This window comes from Apteryx mantelli, chromosome 13 (genome assembly GCF_036417845.1).
Source record: "Apteryx mantelli isolate bAptMan1 chromosome 13, bAptMan1.hap1, whole genome shotgun sequence".
Taxonomy (NCBI): Eukaryota; Metazoa; Chordata; class Aves; order Apterygiformes; family Apterygidae; genus Apteryx; species Apteryx mantelli.
Genome location: NC_089990.1, coordinates 26,081,980 through 26,099,815, shown reverse-complemented (window position 1 = coordinate 26,099,815; position 17,836 = coordinate 26,081,980). Strand labels below are relative to the sequence as shown.

Below are 17,836 nucleotides of genomic sequence, written 5' to 3'. Positions count from 1 at the left end.
GAAGGGGAGCAGCTGGATGAACAAATGAGATGCCAGCCTGGGCATGGGAGGGGGGACAGCAGACCAGAAACCGTAGATAAGACACTGTGCAGGATATAGCCCTGGCCTGGCGCAGAAGCAGCAGCCAGGAGGCTGATGGGACTCACCTCAGGGTAAGGAGGACAACAAATACTTGGAAGAAGAAAGGGCAAGGTGCTAAGTTGTTGATATTCCTGCACAGAGTCTGGGAGGCATCAGCAACAGGGAGAGCAACCACAGAGGGATTAAGAAGAGATGAGGGACAGCAGGAAAGAGGCAGGGAGAAAACACTGGGGGCAAAGATGCCAAGAGAGAAGGGAAGAGAAACGGGAAGAGCTCAGATAAGCCCGTACTGCTAGCAACAAACAGAGCACAAGCTAGAGCATCTCTACCAGGACGCGAGGAAGACAGCCTCCTAACCCGGCCAGGAAAACTGCTGCAGCATGTCTTATCAGAGGAGGCTCTGGCTGCAACAGAGAGGAAGGGAGAGCAGCAGAAGGGCAGGGGAAAAGGGAGGGGTGGAGTAAAGAAGATTTGGGGGTGAGCAAGCTGGATGCTTCTAGGTGATGGAGGAAAGGACAAAGATTTTGCGGGAGAAAAGGGAAGCCAGGAAACATCAAGTCAGGATTTAGAGGTTGAGAAGAAAACACAGCAAAATCCCAGGGAGGAAAAAGAAGAGGAGTCTATCCCTGAAAGGGAAAGCACACAACCTAGCCTTACCATGTGAAGAAATAGGCAACATCCTGGGAGAAAAGCAGGTCTGAGAGGTGAAGTCCTGAAAACCAGGGGCTCAGGAGAAGCTCAGGCATGTTCACGGGGTCAGCAGAGATCTCAGAAGGCACCCACCCCACTCAGCAGTCATAATGGAAAAGAAACAAGTCAAGCAAGAAAATAAATGATTGTGGCCAGGATTGCTTGTCACAGAAAAAGGCTCCAAGTTGTACAACTCAGCACCTAACACCTTTCTGCAAAACAATGCCCAGCCCAGTCCTCCTTACTAACAGGCAAAAGCTTCCAGCATCATGGAGCAAGAGATGGAACCACCAGCAGCCAGGGAAAACTTCCAAGCAAAATCAGAGCTCATTTCTGGGAGTAAAACAAACAAACAAACAACAAAAAAACAAAAAAACAACAACAAAAAAACAACCTAGGCAGACAGAGGCATGGCTGCAGAAAGCTGAGGCTGGGTCCCAGCATGCTGCAAATATACCATGATGCAAAGCGCAAGCCAGAAGAAATCAGGGCTCATTTGCTAAACAAATGCAATTGTTGCTGGCCCATTCTCTAGCACTTTGCTGAAGATCAGGATCTTGCAAGCTCAAAGGGAACACAGGAGCAGAGTTTCAGAGCCAGGTCCAGGTCCTTGCTCCACGCTGCTCCAGCCCCTGTACAAACACTTCAGCTCTAGGGAAGCGCCTACTGCTTCAGTGTGTCCGACTCTGGAGTGGAGTCACAGGGCAAAGAGAATGCAGAGCAGGCACTAGAACAAACTGATCAATGGAAAAATACTTTACAACATGCACACTGCTTAAATGAGCTTGCAGTGTTTACATATAAAGTTTCCAAGACAGACGATGTGTGCGCACGCTACGCCAGGGACCGCGATGTCGGAAGGATTCCAGCGACTCTGAAGCGCCAGCTTTAAGAATGTGTCGATGCGTTACGATGAATAACTTTTTTTTTTAATGCAGACTGAGCCAATGAATTTCTGTAACAATTCAGAGTTTCTGGATTTCTTCTGTCACAGTGCCTTGCGCATCCTGCTGTCACCTCAGGCCATATTATTAACTAACTGACAAAAGCCATTTTTTTGGCCCATCATCCTGCTAATACACTCTCCTCGGCTCCCTATTCTGTTTTCACTTAAGATGACTTCCAAGTCTGCCCCTGCATGACCATGATGCACAGCCACACTGCTGTTATGGTGCCGCTTTGTTGAATACCAAGTCAGACTGCATCTTGTTTGGGGAAGCAAATGCAATTTCTTCAGAGTTCAACCAGCATTTGTACTGCACCGCAAATACAGCAGGACCACCAGCCTCCAAGCAGGAGGCACTATGCAAACACAAAAAAAAAAAAAAAAAAAAAAGGGAAAAGGCAGCACAGCCCTCTTCAGATGTAACCTGTGAGTGACTCTCAGCAGGGCAGGACAGCCCACGCTGGGCTTTGCACAACTCCAGGGAGGTCTCAGAAAATGAGAGGCAGAGAGACCCCACAAAAACAGATGCAAACACTGACAGGTCCTTTGCCCCAAGGACACTCACATCATCATCACGGTGGATGCATCAATACTAAGTCACGGCCTTTATGGGAGTCTGAGAGGGACACCAAATCATCACAGATGGCCAAAGGCTCCAAGCCTGTTCCCAGCTGGCAGAAACCCAGAGCTAAGCCTTTGGGCAACTCTGAGATCAGTACTTTCAAGGCCAAAAGGTCTTCAACAGTATGATCTCACGCGTAGCAGAGGCCACTGCATTTTGCCCCCAGTTCTCATTTGGCTTGACACTCCCCCCATTCCTTGGATGCCTTTAGACCTAAACAGGGCAAGTTCCTGGAACGTCATTGCCTCCCTTAGAGTTTCTTCCAGCGATCAGTCACGCACATTATTAAAAATCCATGCCTTGTTTCTCATCTGAATTGTCCAGCTTCAGCTTCTTCTTTTTAGGCCTTTCTCTGCTAAAGAGTCCTTTTGCATCTGGTATTTTCTCCACATGAAGAAGCCAGCACTCTGCAATCAAATCATTTCTGGCCACAGACCCAAAAGGCATGCTATGTCCTCAGTCTGCGTGTTGTCTTCCTGGGAATACCTTCTACTCGGAAGCAAACCCTGCATCTCCACTACCCAGGACACCCCTCTGCCAACACTGAAGGGCTGGAGCCCAGGACCTAATTCCTGTGATTCCCTCAGCAAATGTGTGCAAGTCTTGGCCACAGCTGCACGCTTCTTTTTCTTGGAGCTAAGCAGGTAGAAGAGCTAGACAGACTATGCCAAACAAGACTCCTCCAGACACCACCACTACCCTTATGCGCGCTGGGCTAAAATTACCATTTTAGCAAGTGCTAAATGCAGGATGTTTTCCTCCCTCAGCTCACCCATAACTGGAAGACTTGGAAGAATTTCTCTTTCCTCCAGCCTCAGAGACGGACTGCAAATTAGGAGCTTCTGATGTGTGCACAGCACCGGCTGCCAGCTTGTTACCCACACTCCTGAAAGTCTAACTGCACTCATGCAAGACTCCTTCTCTCAGCAATGCCCCAGCCCTGAAGTGCTTTACTTTTTTCTTTGATCGCTTCCCACTCAGTTATAAACCTGGCTATTACATTTGGATGACAGCTTTGTGCCTGGGACATCATTTGACCTTTCCGTTTTGAATTTCAACAATCCTTTTCCCGACTAAATCTCTGACAAACAGCCGCACGCTTGCACGTGCCAGGTTGATCACCATGGCTCATTACCTCCTTCCTCACCCTGGAGGAGAGGAGAGCGCGCCCGGGAATCCTGTCCCTGAAACCGAGGGTAACTGATTACCTCGCCTTTGCTGAGAGCACATCCACCAACACGTCGCTCTCCCCTTGATGTGCGTCTCCTCCAGACCGCAGTCCCCAGCACTAAATTCTCTCTTAACAGCTTGGCTTTGATGCAATGAGATGAGAGTCAAATGGTCAGCGTACATGGTAAAGAGTCACCTGAAGAGACATCTTTGCTGCTTTCCAGTGCCTGCATGCTGGCAGGGCACTCCTATTCAATACAAAGCCTCCTTAATCCCAGTCGAGCTATTTCTTGCTCAGATGCATGAGGGGGCACATCCGCCTCTTAGCACCTATCTGCATCAGCACAACGTTTAACCCTTTTCCGGGCTGGGGCCTCCCCATGTCTGACCTCTCCCTGGGGGCTTTCTTCAGCCCACAGAAGAACTTTCCAGACCAGACAGATTTGACCTGTGTTTTCTTTATGCAACTGAGGGACAGGCACAGAAGCAATGTGGACACCTGCTGCTCCTTCAGAGGAACGTGCTGCGCAAATGGGCCTGGGATCTGGTAGAGGTCCCAGCTTCTCATGTTTCCCAGGGTTCCTGCCCATCAGTGTGGCCTTGCACCTCCAAAAAACCTCTACACCAAACTCCTGAGCTACCAAGGCCCGGCCCCAAGCACCCACAGGGTATTTACACACAGCCCATTTTGTCAGGGCCCTCTGCTCCATGATCAGAAGCATCAGGGCTCCACTGGTGGTCCCAGCGAACAACCATGAGGAGTGGCATCTCCTCTGGCAAAGAACCGCGTGGGTTCATAGGCCGGTTTAGGTCTTTTGCCACTAAACCCTTAGAGACACCAGCACACAGGCATCAGCTCTCCTAAGCTTGTGCATTGCAGGGGGGAGCACTAAAGCCACTGTCCCTTGCTGGGGACATGGCTGCAGCATGCCTGCTCCCTCCTCTCCAGGGACCATGAAGCACCCACACTATCCCACCTAGCGCAGGAAGTTCCCAGGGACTCCCAGGTGAGAAACTAGGCGGAAGAAATAAAAGATGCAGATACCTCATCCAAAGCCATGGTACCGGGCAGGGATGACCCAGTAGGTACTAGCTCAGCCTGCTGAGGGCAGGGCTGACCAAGACAAAGTCCCTTCTGCAGGGCTTCTCAAGCCTCAGACGTGCTGGAGACACACCTGCCCCCTTGCACGGGCAGCAGATCCAGCCCTTGGGGCTTTGTAGCACCTGCCAGATGGACACAAAGCTAGCTGCCTTCCATGCCTGCCCCAGCTCCCCCGTGCTTGGGACTACAGGTCCCCACTACCCTTGCTTGCCTTATTCTTTCTCTCCCCAAAGCATCTGCTTATGGCCACTGCTGAGAGAAGCCATCGGGCGAGACAGATCTTTGGCCTGAGGCGGTACAGCCAGCAGGTCCCATGCCAGAGGACAACATGCATGCTCTGGCAGGGCTCAGCTACCCAAGCAAAGCCTGGGAGGTTGCAACATCTCAGGCATCAGCAGCTGATGCCTACACCCACCACCACACGAGCACAAGGCAGGGGGACGTGCAGGTGCATTCAGCACCGTCACACTCCTCCAGCAGGCAACGGGAGGCCGGTGGGACCACGCTGGCAGCAGGCTGAGTCAGCATGGCACACGACAAAAATCCCAGCCTGCTCCTTTTACCCAGCGTTAGCCAAGTCACTCTGCAGCTCCAAAAAACAGCTTCAAATTCCTCCCTCCTGGGACATACAGCTGGGAACCGGGAGAGTAAAACCAGACAAGTTCATCTCTGGGGGCTTATCGGAGGCTGTCTCCATACCCAGCTTCTCCCTTGCAACAAGGAGCCTTCCAGCAGCACGGGCTGCTAAAAGCCTCACATTAGCACGCTTCAATGTCAGCGCTGCGCTCTGCAGTGCTGCACAGTCTCCCCAGACCACAGTGTGTTTTAGGTACTTGAGCGTAATTAGATGGCCTCACGCTGCCTAATTTTAATCAGCCTGGTTACACAGCCAGAGTTCGTGGGATCCTTCTGATGATTGTCCATGAAACACATCTAACTCACCCCATGTTCCTTTGAAAAAAAACACAGAGGCTAATTTATTCCATGTCATCTCTGACTCGCTGCTGAAGGATGCTGCACGGCTGCATTTCAGAGATGTGTGTGTACGCATCTTCTCTCTTCTTACTCCAGTACAGCTCTCCTGCCAGCTTACATTTATTATGCTGTACTTAAACTCTCCATTAGAAAGAACTCTGCTTGCTGTCTGAAGTTAAGATTTTTTTTTCCCCGCCCCTTTTGGTCAACCACTCAAAATGGTGTTTGCTTATTAAAATGAAACTTAATTTCTAGGCCATTACCCCAATGTGGTTCATTTACTGTGCCTGTAAAATGGGAAATAAACAAACAGACCTAACAATTAATTTCACTGTTAGACATAAATCCAGTAATAAATAATAACAGTAACATTTTGCACATGCATAAAGCCCCTTCCATTTAAAAGATCCCAAGCCACTTCACAGAAAGCAGGCAAGTCTTTGTACTCCTGCATCACAGGTATGAAAAGTCACTCAAATGCAGAGCTGGCAAACACACCTGCAAAATGTTTTCTTATGAGGCCTGCAAAAAGCATCTATTTGATTTGCCCTCAGTTTCTCACTGACATAGGTTTCCTATTATTTCTCACCTTGACTTTTTACAGTCTACCATGCGTTCCCTTTTCCTTGCAAGCACAGAGCCCAGATCAACACATATTTATATGTTTATACACAGGTTTAAGACCTGAGAGCCTACAGCATGCAACCCTGCAACGGTTGTAGAAAAAGCCCTTCTGTTTAGTCTCTCTACTCTTAAATTTTGAGCACGAAAGATCCAGCATCATTTTTCACCTACAGATGTAGTGCCTCAGTCCATCTGTGGGGCGTTTGGGCTGACAGATCATATTCAAACTATATGCCACCTGTACCTTCTTCCTTTCAAAGCTCCTTGGAAATCCCTCTAGGAAAGCCCAAAAGGAAATCAAACCAGACCAGCAGTAGCATTTGCCGAAACACAGCAGCTGGGGAAGAGCGGATGTCCATTTATTGAGACAGGTTGTTTGCGGTAGGACACCGAGCACGCTCCTGCACTTGGAAGGATCCCAGCTAGCACAGTTTGAAATAATAAACATGGCTTTCATTGGGAAACACCCTCTAAATCCCTTAAGTAACTTCCAAGAAGACCAAGCAGAGCCCGGGCGGTCACAAGCCACCCCTCACCAAGGCAGAGCACAGGGTGGCGAGAGAGGCAGATTCTGCCCTCCAGCACGCCAGACTTTTTTCACATGGGTTCATAATGCACCCCCCGGCACTGAGCTGGGAACCCCAGGTCAGCCGGACAGGTAGGGAGCAAAGGAAAGGATGTCCCAAACCCGCTTGATTCCCTTGCAAGCTGCTGCCCTCCTGGCCCAGGGGCCTGCTGGCACACGCCAGGCTGGCAGGTCTGGGCTGCAAAGCGGTGCCAGGGTGTCACGCTGCCCGCCGGGGAAAGGGGCCAAGGGCAGCCCACGTGCCGGGACAGACCTGGACAGAGCGAGGGAAGGGAGAAGACGGGAGCCTTGGCTGCACCAGCAAACACAATAGGCGATTTCCTGAGAAACAGCAGCGTAGCCAGACTCACAAAAGGAGCTATTCTGCTGCCGTCCCTGCTCACCAGCCTGCTCCGGGGCTGAAAACAAGGAGCGAGGGGGAGGGCAGGCTGCCCCAGCCAGCAAGTGCTATACATTGCAATTAAGCTGGCAGAGTCCCCGTCCCCTTCAGCCCCCACGCTCTCGTCGCGACAAAGCGGGGTCTGCAGTGCGCAGCGCTCTGGCTCTGTATCACTTCCAAGGATGAAACAAGCTGCAGGCTCCAGTCTCGGCGCTATCCCCCTTTCTACACCCACACAGCCACCAGATAAGGGACATGGCCCGGGCCACTGTCAGAAGAGGTAACGTGATGTTTTCCGGCGGCTGCAGACGGGAAAAACAGGAAGGCGGGACGGGATGCAAGGGCCGAGATGTTCCATTCCCAACGCCTCCGTGACCGAGCGGGGCTGCCAGCAGCCTCAGCACCCACCCGCCACCCCTCCACCCACAGAGGCACGCCGGCAGCAGCCGGGTCGGAGCCACGCTGTCCTCGCCCAGCACAATGCAGCTTTTCAGCGGCGCACAAACGCTGCATTCTCCCCTCCGAAACCTCCCTGCCCCGGCATTTTCGGGACCCCAAGCTCTGCTCTGGTGCCGTCGCTCTGTGCGGACAGGACTGTGCAGCTAGCAATCAAGCCTGAACACACGGCCAAAGGAGGTCAGTCACTGGCTTCCTTGCCACGTACTCTGCCCATGAATCAGAGAGGTCAACAGAGTTGCTCCTTTACAATAGATGACAATAAAGCCAGGCTCTCATTAAGCTGCAACATGTACTTTTTTTTTTTGATTGGGTTAAAAAAAAAAAAAAAAAAAAAGCAGACAACTTTACTCAGGTGCTCATGGAGCACACGTTCAAGCCCTACCTGCTCTGGCAATGAGAACAGACTCCAAAACTCACTGCGGCTGCTCTTTTCTGCTGAGGAGGATGCTCAGGGCTAGGTGCACAGTGCATATGTAAGCAGTGTCGGACGCTTCCCAGAACCAGAGCAGAAACAGCTCCACTGCTCAGCAGGCTGCAAAGGGCCTGGAAGCAAACGGAGCCATCACTGAACTTGATGTTGGTCCCGGAGCACCTGAACCCCAGCTGCTTTGGGAAGGCAGATTCTCGACAGTGCGAACCTAGGCTATTGGCGCCACAAATTTGGCTGGTTCCATGCCAAAGCCATTATCAAATAGCCCTGTTATAATAATAAAGGATGACCATAACATTCTCTAAGCCTACATCAGAGAGCAAAAGACAGCTGCAAGAGGCTGCTCTCCAAAGCATCCATGTGTTCTCTGCAGCCACATCATCCCCTGAAATATTCTTCCAGCTTGTCCCAAGAGGGGGGCACCAGTCTAAGACAGAGATTTAGAGCAAGTGAAGGTAGGTTCATCCTACCGGAAGCAGTAAATCTATCCAGAGGTACAAAATCATGCTTTGTTTCAGCTTCTTTTAAAGAAATGGCCATGCAGACTGCATTGAAAGTCCACATCTCTGGATCTGCAGAGATCCAGCATCTCCGTCAGGACGGCCAAGAGCTACAGTTTCTCAAACTACCAGCCACATTTAAAGAGTAGCCCTGAGATGTGAGAAGTGTCAAAAGTCAGTAGCTGAGCTGAGATGCGACAGGTTCAGCAAAACGCTCTGTACTTCCGACTGGCCAAGCAACTCCCAGCAGTAGCTCCAACTGCTGACTGTACACAAACCTACCTAAAGCCAAACTCTAGGGGATTCAGGATGAAAAAATTCAAGTGCAGATTTGGAAACACACCTCCCCAGCCCAAAGAGGAGATGATTTAGTGAGACAATCCTGATTAAAAAAAAAAAAGTCAGCCCATCTCTTGTGGTCTCAAAGACGATCCTACCCCTGTTTGCAAACACACATATATGCAATCGCATACAAACTGTTAGCGTCCCCCTTCCCCCCACGCTGTCCCTTTGCCAACAAGACCGTCAGCTCATATCGCGCATGCAAGCAGACACTTCAAGGGATGGAATTTATCATTCACTACAGCATAATTTCGTTTTCTAAAGCAACGTTTACAAAACAGGCAGTGCAACTTTTAGGACACTCACTGTATGCACTACTTTCACCTGATGCCGCAAAAGGCTCCGCAGGGCACAGACCTGTCTCTAATTGTTTGTAAAGCAGCAGGCGCACCCAGGGCTCTCTGTAGCAATAACACCACCTGCCTGAATCAATGCAACTGCTTCTGTCGCTGCCACTCGCTCTTCCTCCTTGTATTTTTATCCCACTCATTGCCTTTTCCGAGCTGATTTCCCAGAAGTAGTTTTGTGGAATAGCCCCTTGGAACAGAGACCATTGCAGCCCTACAACACTACCGTCCAGTGGGCAAACGCCACAAATAAACCTGCATTCATCCCCTCGCCCTCCCCCTTATTTCTTGCCCATTCATAAGGAGAAAAAGCCAAGCTTCTGTGTGCATTCCCAGCAGACTGAACGCAGCAGTGACAACCTCAGCACAGAGACCAAGGCACCTGCAGAAGCCACAAAGCTCTGCATTCACAGCCCGCCTTTGATTACTCCACAGACGTTTTACTCCATGTCCCCTAACTATTTTGCCCTCCTCTACCAAAAACCGAGCCGTGCAGAACCTCAGCGCCTCTGCCCCAAATCCCCAGGTCACACTGGAGTAGGGGGGAGATAAGAAAGGAAGGGCACCATCCTTCTTATTAGAAGGTTCAAGGAGCAGTTGAAACCCTGACTTGACATGTCTCAGTCCCGTGCACAGCACGACAAGCAGCTGGCACTGCTTCCCAAATTCCCAGCATGCTGTCCAGCAGTGACCTCACTGGTAAGACAATACACTGTCTAGGAACACACGATGACTCCGTGAAGACGCAGAGAGCCTTGGAGGGTATGGGCTGCCAGCTTTGGTCTAGCTGTGGCAGATACTCAAAGAGAGACGGTCTCCTTGAAGCCGCTTTCCAACAACAAAGACTCAGTTGAGGTTTTAGAGCTTGCTTCAGAGCGGGAGAAGACCTGGGCAAAAGCCAGCCAGAGCAGGCACAGCTTCAGCTATTAACACCCCAGCGTGTCAAGACTTGAGAAAATTGTAGCGCAACAACACACATTTGCCCTCTTCAAGAGCTCTACAACCCATTCAACAGAGAATGGCCATTTGCCGTCTGAACGACGTTACAAACATCTTTAGCTGTGCACATTAGAGCAATAAAATATGCGGCTGATACATTTTTGGAGGCAAGACACATAAATAAAGCTTGAAGACTAGGAATTCAAGTCTCATGTGTCACTCAGGCACATTTTCTAACAACTTGTCAGATACTCAATGCAACCAAAATATGCTACACTTCAGGACTAGCAATAATATCAGTAAAAGCACAGTCAATAAAATGCCAGAGCAATATCCCATGAAATATTGCCCAGTCTCTCAGTGAGACAGAAGGGTTAGCACTATTATAGACATTACCTATGCCCATTTCTGCCTTGCTTTGCAAGAATCCTACAAGATTTCCAAAGAAGCCAGCCTTCGGAGAACCTGTTATCTTTTAACTTCAATTTAGCTAAACTTTATCACCACTAAAGCTGTGAAACACTGCTAGCAACGAAAACTGGAGCAACCAGAAAGCAGCCACACTGCACAGGGCTCCCTGCTGACAGCAGTGGGAGCCTGAAACCGAAAACGCAGTGATTTAAAATGTAGTCGCCGGTCTGGGAGGCAGGAAAGATTTGACACGCACATACACTACCTGGAAAACCAGAGAGAGAGTGGGAGATGCTCCGTCACGAAACCGGCTGGCACGGAGAGCTTACATGGAGCGGGAAGGCGAGTTTGTCCTCTCCGGCTCGCCAGCCTGAAGGCCGACCAGAAATAAATAGCTGTTTCACACCAGGACGGTTGCGAGCAAACAGAGATGACCAGAAAGGAAACGGGGTGTCTCACTGCACCTCGCGTTATCGCGCTTTGCAGGAGGGGCTCGGCGCACCTGAACTTCCTCCCGGGGAAGGGGGAAAGGCGGGGAGGGCTCCGAGCGCAAACTCCTCTAATCCTCGCCGCCAAGGAGCGGGAGGTGCTCGGGAGCATTTGCAAACACACTTCGCAGCCGGCAGAGCTGCCCGCGCGGCGCGGCGAGCCGCCAGCGGCCCCGGGCGTCGCCGGCGGCCGGGCAGGGCAGGGCGGGAGCCCCTCGCCGCGCCGCGCCGCGCCCGCTGCGGGCCCCGCTCCGCTCTGCGCCACTCGCTGCCGCGCCGCAACGGCGGCGCCGGGGCTCCGCGCCCGGCCCGCCGCCCCGCGCCCCCGGCGCTCCCGCAGGCTCCGGGCGGCCCCCGCCACCCGCCCCACCCCGCTCCCCCGGCGCCGCTACCTACCAGCGGGCTGCGGCAGCCTCCCCGCCGCTGCCCGGGCATCTTGGAGGCGCGGCGGCGGCGGCGGCGCGGGGGAGACGGCGGCGCGGGCGGCAGCCGGAGCGCGGGGCGGGAGGCGGGCGCCGCGCTCCCGCCGCCTCCGCCCTCCCTCGCGCCCTCCCTCCCTGCCTTCCTCCCGCCGCCGGCCCTCCCCTCCGCTCCGCTCCGCCGCAGGTGAGGTGGCGCGCGGCGGCCCCGCCCCGCCCCGCCGCGGCGGCACCGAGCCAGGAGGCGCCGCGCCGGGCCGCGCGGCACCGCCCCGCCGGGCCGCGCGGCACCGCCCCGCGGCCGCCCCTTCCCCCCCCCGGGCCGCCCCGAGCCGCGCTGGTCTGGCTCGCGGCGGGGGGAGGCTGGGGCGGTGGCAGGGCCCCGCGGCGCCCCGGACCCACCCGCGCGGGCCCGGCTCCCACGCGAGGCCGCGCCGCGTCCCTGGGCCCTCCGGCCTGCTCGCCAGGCCCTGCCCGCGGCGCCCGGGGTCCGGGCGGGGGGCGCAGCCCCTAGCCCCCGTCTGGTGTCCCCCGCATCAGGGACAGGAGCGTGGCATCGATAAACATTTCTTCCTTGCGCGCAGACCAATACGATTGCAAAGGCAGTCAGACATATATATCAGGCAAAGGCTTCAAATGAGATCCGTGGGGTGTTTTATTATTCATTATTACAGTGGAGGAGATACTTTAAGTTGAGATTAAATTTCTTTGCAGTAACTCTTTAAATATGTTTGCTTTTCCGTTGGCAGATACAGCTGAGAAATAGATTAGATTAGTCCCCCTCTCCCCAGTTCCGAAAAGTGGATGGATATTCTGATGTTCTTAATACAGTAAAAAAGACTGTTGGGTAAGGTTATGTTGTTATTTATAAAGTGCATATATACATACATATATATAAATGCAAAGCAATAACATCAAAGGGATACAAGGGAGGGAGAACCCAGAAATGTAATTTATTCCTTGGTAGCATGCATACGTGCTGTACAGGTTATTTATATTTGAAGACTGCCCAGAGTGTTAAATGAGCCGTCTCTTTAAAATAAATATGAGGAAAAGTATATCCAAGGCTCTTGGTGCCTCTCAGTGAGGTAGGAAGAGATCCTTTCAGATGTTAAAGGAAAGGTTTTGTCTGCAGGGACCCGCAGCCCTTAACACACTGTGATACCATCATTGCACGTGTGTGCACGCACACACACACACACAGAATCTGCTTCATTTTTACAGTGAGGCACCGAGCACATGGTAGCTGTCACACTGCAAAATTCCAGGGGAAGACAGCTGTGCTCTACTGAGTAGCAGAGGTCAACATCATAACCACAGCCAGGGTTGTTCTCACCTAGTTTACCTTGCAGAAAAATCACAGATCCTTTTCCCTAGGAGAATCTGACAGTGGGATAGTTAACATGCACCAGTTATTCTGCATTAAATCCCATCTCTGCTCTTTTGGCAGTGAAAACACAGTCTACATTGCTGTGGCCAAGTCACGTAATTCATAGCTGTCCTGGGACTGATTCTTGTCATTTGCATCTGTGCAACCCAAGCGAGAAGAGAACAAACAGCCAGATCAGAGCCTGATAGGGCCCAATTCTTCCTTCATTTAGACAGGCAGGAAATTAAAGGAACTTTCCTGAGTTCAGTGCTATTACCAGGCTGCAGCAGATACCTGGGATCAGATTTAGTCTGTTTGGCAAAGTTATACATCCTGCACTGGTGTTTGGGGTCACAGATTACCACGTGCAGAGACCCCAGCACAGGCTGTGCACACGTGTGAACATGGTACAGCTCAGATGAGGCAGCACAAGGGGGAGAGACTGGCTGTATGGGCCAATGGAAACATGAAGCAGCAGGGAGCAGCAAAGATAATAGCACAGATGTGCAACCCAAGGCACATCAGGCTGCAACAGAAATCAGGCTGTTAACAACTAGCAGATGACTGGAGATCACAAACACTCTGTTACAAAGGGCTCTGCAGGTAACCGAACCTGGCCGCACACAGCTACAGCTTCTGCACTGTGATCAGGGCTGCCGAGGGGCGACTATCATAGGAGTCTGGTAGCTTGGCTCAGCCCCAAGCTCAGAGACCCTCAAGCTTCCCCCCCAGAGCATGCTGGTGAGAAATAAAGCCCAGCCAGCAGGCATCATGCAGCAGTGGCCAGCTGTGTGGTGTCCTGATCTTACACCTTCTTCCAGCTATGGCGACAGCCTCACCACATCACTGAGAAAGGTAGGCAAGCTGGTAGGGACAGGGAGCATGGGAGAAACAGAGGCATTGGAGTTACTGCTAGGGGTGATACAGAGGAGATAAGTGACAGTGCCTTTCTCTCCTATCCTCCAGGAATCTGACTACTGCTGGCTCTCTCACACTTGCAAATCAAAGACCAGTGGCAGATGTGCACAGCTGTGGCTCCATCTGTAGAACACACCAAATACCATGGCCCAAGTGGGTTGAGACCTGCAAGGCCCCAGCTCAACAGCTCAGCGTCAGAGGAATTTTAAGCCCCCCAAGCAGTTTTCCTAAGAGATCAACAGGAGACAGGATTTTTGTTAGGGAACATTACCCCCCCCCCCCCCCCCCCACTGTCAGCTTGATGAGTCCTGATCTTAGTCAGGCCTCTGGTTTACAAGCTGAAAGTGTCAGAGTGACCTTGGGCAAATATTTACAATTATAGTGTCATTCTATATGTGCATGTGTTCTAAACACAGAAGGGATCAGGTCCAAATGACACTTTAATTGAGCAAGCAGGGCAGTAGGAGGATAGAACTCTTTATGTTAATGTGCTAACAACTCAAGAGTGAATCATATTAATTAGGGGTGGGGAGAACATGTCCATCTGCCCATGAAGTCATTTTGGAGTGTCAAGTGCTCAACACCTCTTCCAGCAGGACCTGTGCATTTTGAACAGGGACTGGCTTGATTTGTGCAACATGCAGCTGTGAGCATGTTGTTAGGACTAAGGGAATCATGATTATATTGCCCAAGGCCGGTATGTGTTAGCATCTACATTTTTACAAATGGGGAATGGAGGCACTCAAGTTGTACTGCATGCCTGGGATGCCTAGTGAATAAATAACACAAGGTTATAAAGCAGGACTCCCCCTCTCTAAAAATTTGTTCTTACAGTAGAAAGCATAGGGAAGAAAAAAATCCTTTTAAGTTCTGAATCCCTCTTCTTGCTTCTTCCAAAAAGTAGGCAGGTAGTTGTAGAGATGGGCAGAGATGGATGAATTCCCCAAGAAGAATATCTTCTAGTTTTCTTATGTTTTGATAACTTCATTTTTCAAGGTTTCATTAGCACCTCCTTTATCTCCAGTTCTTACCCAGCAGCATTCACTTATTCCTCCTCAGTTACTACAGATGGAACAGCAGCTCAGTTCCCAAGTAGGAAGTGGATACTTTGCACCACCTCATGTTGAGGCCTGGAATTTCAGAGTCTGCTCAGAATTTCAGTTCTGTCCCATGATGACTAAACCAAAGGCCTCACAAACTTGCCCTGAAACAGGCTCTTCTGGCTTAGCATCCACTTTCTCAATGCCTCTGTGTCGTGCAAGAAACCAGTCCCACTGTCATGCTCTTCATTAAGACTTTACTGTTAAACATTTTTATGCAGCTGCAACAGGTCTGAACTGCCTCTGTGTGTAGTGTTGGAGGGCTGTTCTTCCAGAGGCAGCACGTTGTTCTCAAATGCATTGTGCATCTCTTCTTGGCACACATACCAGCCAGAACGGTTTCTCAACCCAGCCCAGCCATTCTTAATAAGAGAAAGACCTGACAGGATTTCACACTACCCTGTTTGTGGGCAGTTCCACCTTTTTACCTTCTGCTGGAACTCTTGGAAGCAAAATTCTCTCCTGGGTAAAGAGTCAGTGTTTGATGGATGAGGCCTCTCCAGGCATGAGCTTTTTTGGTTTTGAAGAAAGCCTTCCCAAATCTATGCAGGTTTGTAGCCATCTTTTGAGCATCTCCAGTTTTTAAATGATTGTTCACATTCTCCAGAGTTCCACTATCCCAATAAGTTGCAGGTAAAGCAGTTTTTGTTTAAGTCAAGACAAGCATTAACAAATTCAACCCTTGTCTATGAGAAACCGTCTCTAGAGAGGGCTAGCTACTCCTCTTTCTCTCTTCCTGAGAAAGAGCTTTTCAAAAAGAAGGTGAAGCACTGCAACAAGTGAGTCCAAACCATTCCCACAAGAGAACAGGAACAGGAGTTTTGCATCCTTCTCCTCCTTCAGCTGTTCCCAACCTCTTTCCCCAACCCTTCTAACCCTGCCGCAGCTCAGGAGCAGGAGGGAGAAGGAAAGAACAGTTCAAAGGAGCCCTCTGTTGAGGGAGCAACAGCGGGATGGGGCAAGGTGCCGAGATGAGGCTCCCATTAATGGGGGAGCTAGCACAGAACTAGAGGTGAGGTGTGAAACTGGAAGGAAGCAGGAAATTCCCTGCAACAGCATCTACAAGAGTTACTGCTCATTTCTGAAGCTCCTGGTATGGTGGTCCCCAGAGCCTCCCCTTGCAGTGACAAGCTCCAGTCCTCTGCTACTCCCAGACTAGGCAGGTACCTGCACAAGGCATGCTAGCCAGATCTCCCCTGCATTGCCAGGGTCATGACGCTGGGTGCCCAAATGCTGCCCTGTCTATGCTTACAGCGCGTACCAGCAGGGCCTTCGAGGAGCCAGGGAACAATCAGTGTAGGGGAAGGAAAGAACAAATAAGAGAAGCTATTAGAGCAACAGGACAAAGAGGCACTGTGGACTGGTCACTGGTATAGGCAGCAGGGTCAGGACAAGGTAGCAAAGATCCTAGAAGTATGGTCCAGATGGAACTTCTCCCTTGCAGGGACCTGAAGCAGTGCACATCTTTATGGAAGATAATTCCACTGGATTGTGAAGACACAAGTGAGGGCTCCAACATATCCATGATGAATCACCCTAGCAGCTGGTGACCCTCACCACTAGAATAAAGCACTAGTTTTCTGGTCTGTATTTCTTGTTTAATTAAACCTTCTCTAACCTGAAGAGTCCTGCTATACAGTAACTGCTCTCCAAGCTTAAACTACTCATCAGTCAGCTGACCAAGTTCAGCTTCCTAGACTTTTCATTAAGGCAAGCTCTGCAGGGGGGCAGAGAACAGAGCAAGCAGCACCAGTGCCCACTATCCTCCTCTATGGCTTATGAACCGGTGCCCAGGAGACCCAGCCTGGCCATCAAACCCAACACCTATCCTGGGCTCTACTGGGGGACAGAGGGAATGCAACAGCCAACTCCAGCTGCTTTCAGCATTTGAGGAATGTCTGCTGCTACAGCCAGGGGCATCTGCGCTATGCATCTGAAGGATGAATTTGTTGATTTATATACAAGGGGCACAGAATAGCTTCACATGACAGTTTGATTTTCCCTGTCAAATTTTAAACCTAGAAAGTGGAACATGAAAACCACATGGTAAGCATTAAGCCTATGAAGTTAGGCATCCAAAAGGGTGGTCTCAGTTCAGCCCCTTCCGCCTGCACATCACAACCACCTTTCATTACACTTTTCTTTCTCTGCAGGGCGTGCTCATTGCACAGGATGGATGATGCTCATGCAGGGAGGCAGGGTTGTTGGGTGAACAAGGCTGCTCTCTGCAGGGACCCATTTTGCTTATTGGTGAAGTGGAAAGTGCCTGGTGACTGCAGGCATGGAAAGCAGTATGATAGAATACAGACAGTTCAGTGCCACCTTGGAGAACTGGGTCTTTATCTTTGCAACTACTGCAGAACTCTTGATTTGAGGTGGCTACTTGTGTATTGCTCATTCTTTGAGTTCTCATTTCTGTACAGAGCCTGGTGAGTACAGTGTGATGGAGATCAGATGCCCTGCACACATAAAGTCCTACATATTACCAAGTACTTCAGGGCAGGGGGAAGTAGGGAGGGGGATGAACAGGTTCTGATTATCTCAGGTTAATTATCTAAAGGGATCACATGCTCTCCATGCTTTTCCCTAGCATCTTTGGGCCATTGGTCTCAAATTTCAGATAAGCATGTTGGAAAAACATTCATTATGCATGCAAATCACATGGGTAACAGTTATGAGCTCCAGGAGGAGCACACATGAGGACATGCATAATTCTGCATTTAGCACAGCATTTCACTGGGGCTCAAGAAAAGAGTGACTAGAACCTCATGCTGGAGGGCAAACAGAGGGAAACATTGACTGACCACCTGTTGCACAAAAACCCCAACCAAAGGGCACAGGGTCCTAAGGGACAAACCACTCAAAATCATACAATTAAAGACTGCCTCACCATACACATGCATGAGGGGAATCCACATAGAGTGGAAAACTTCAGTTCC

The 17,836-nt window shown here is 50.9% G+C and overlaps 1 protein-coding gene across 1 annotated transcript in view; it reads right to left on the bottom strand.

The window, feature by feature from the left end:
* The window catches only part of MID2 (midline 2), a 175,628-nt gene extending 164,065 nt beyond the window's left edge, over positions 1 to 11,563 (bottom strand). Inside the window, exon 1 of the mRNA XM_067304480.1 lies at positions 11,488 to 11,563. The gene's annotated coding sequence lies outside the window, so the exon portion shown is untranslated. The remainder of the gene's footprint in view (positions 1 to 11,487) is intronic.
* Between the last annotated feature and the right edge of the window lie 6,273 nt (positions 11,564 to 17,836).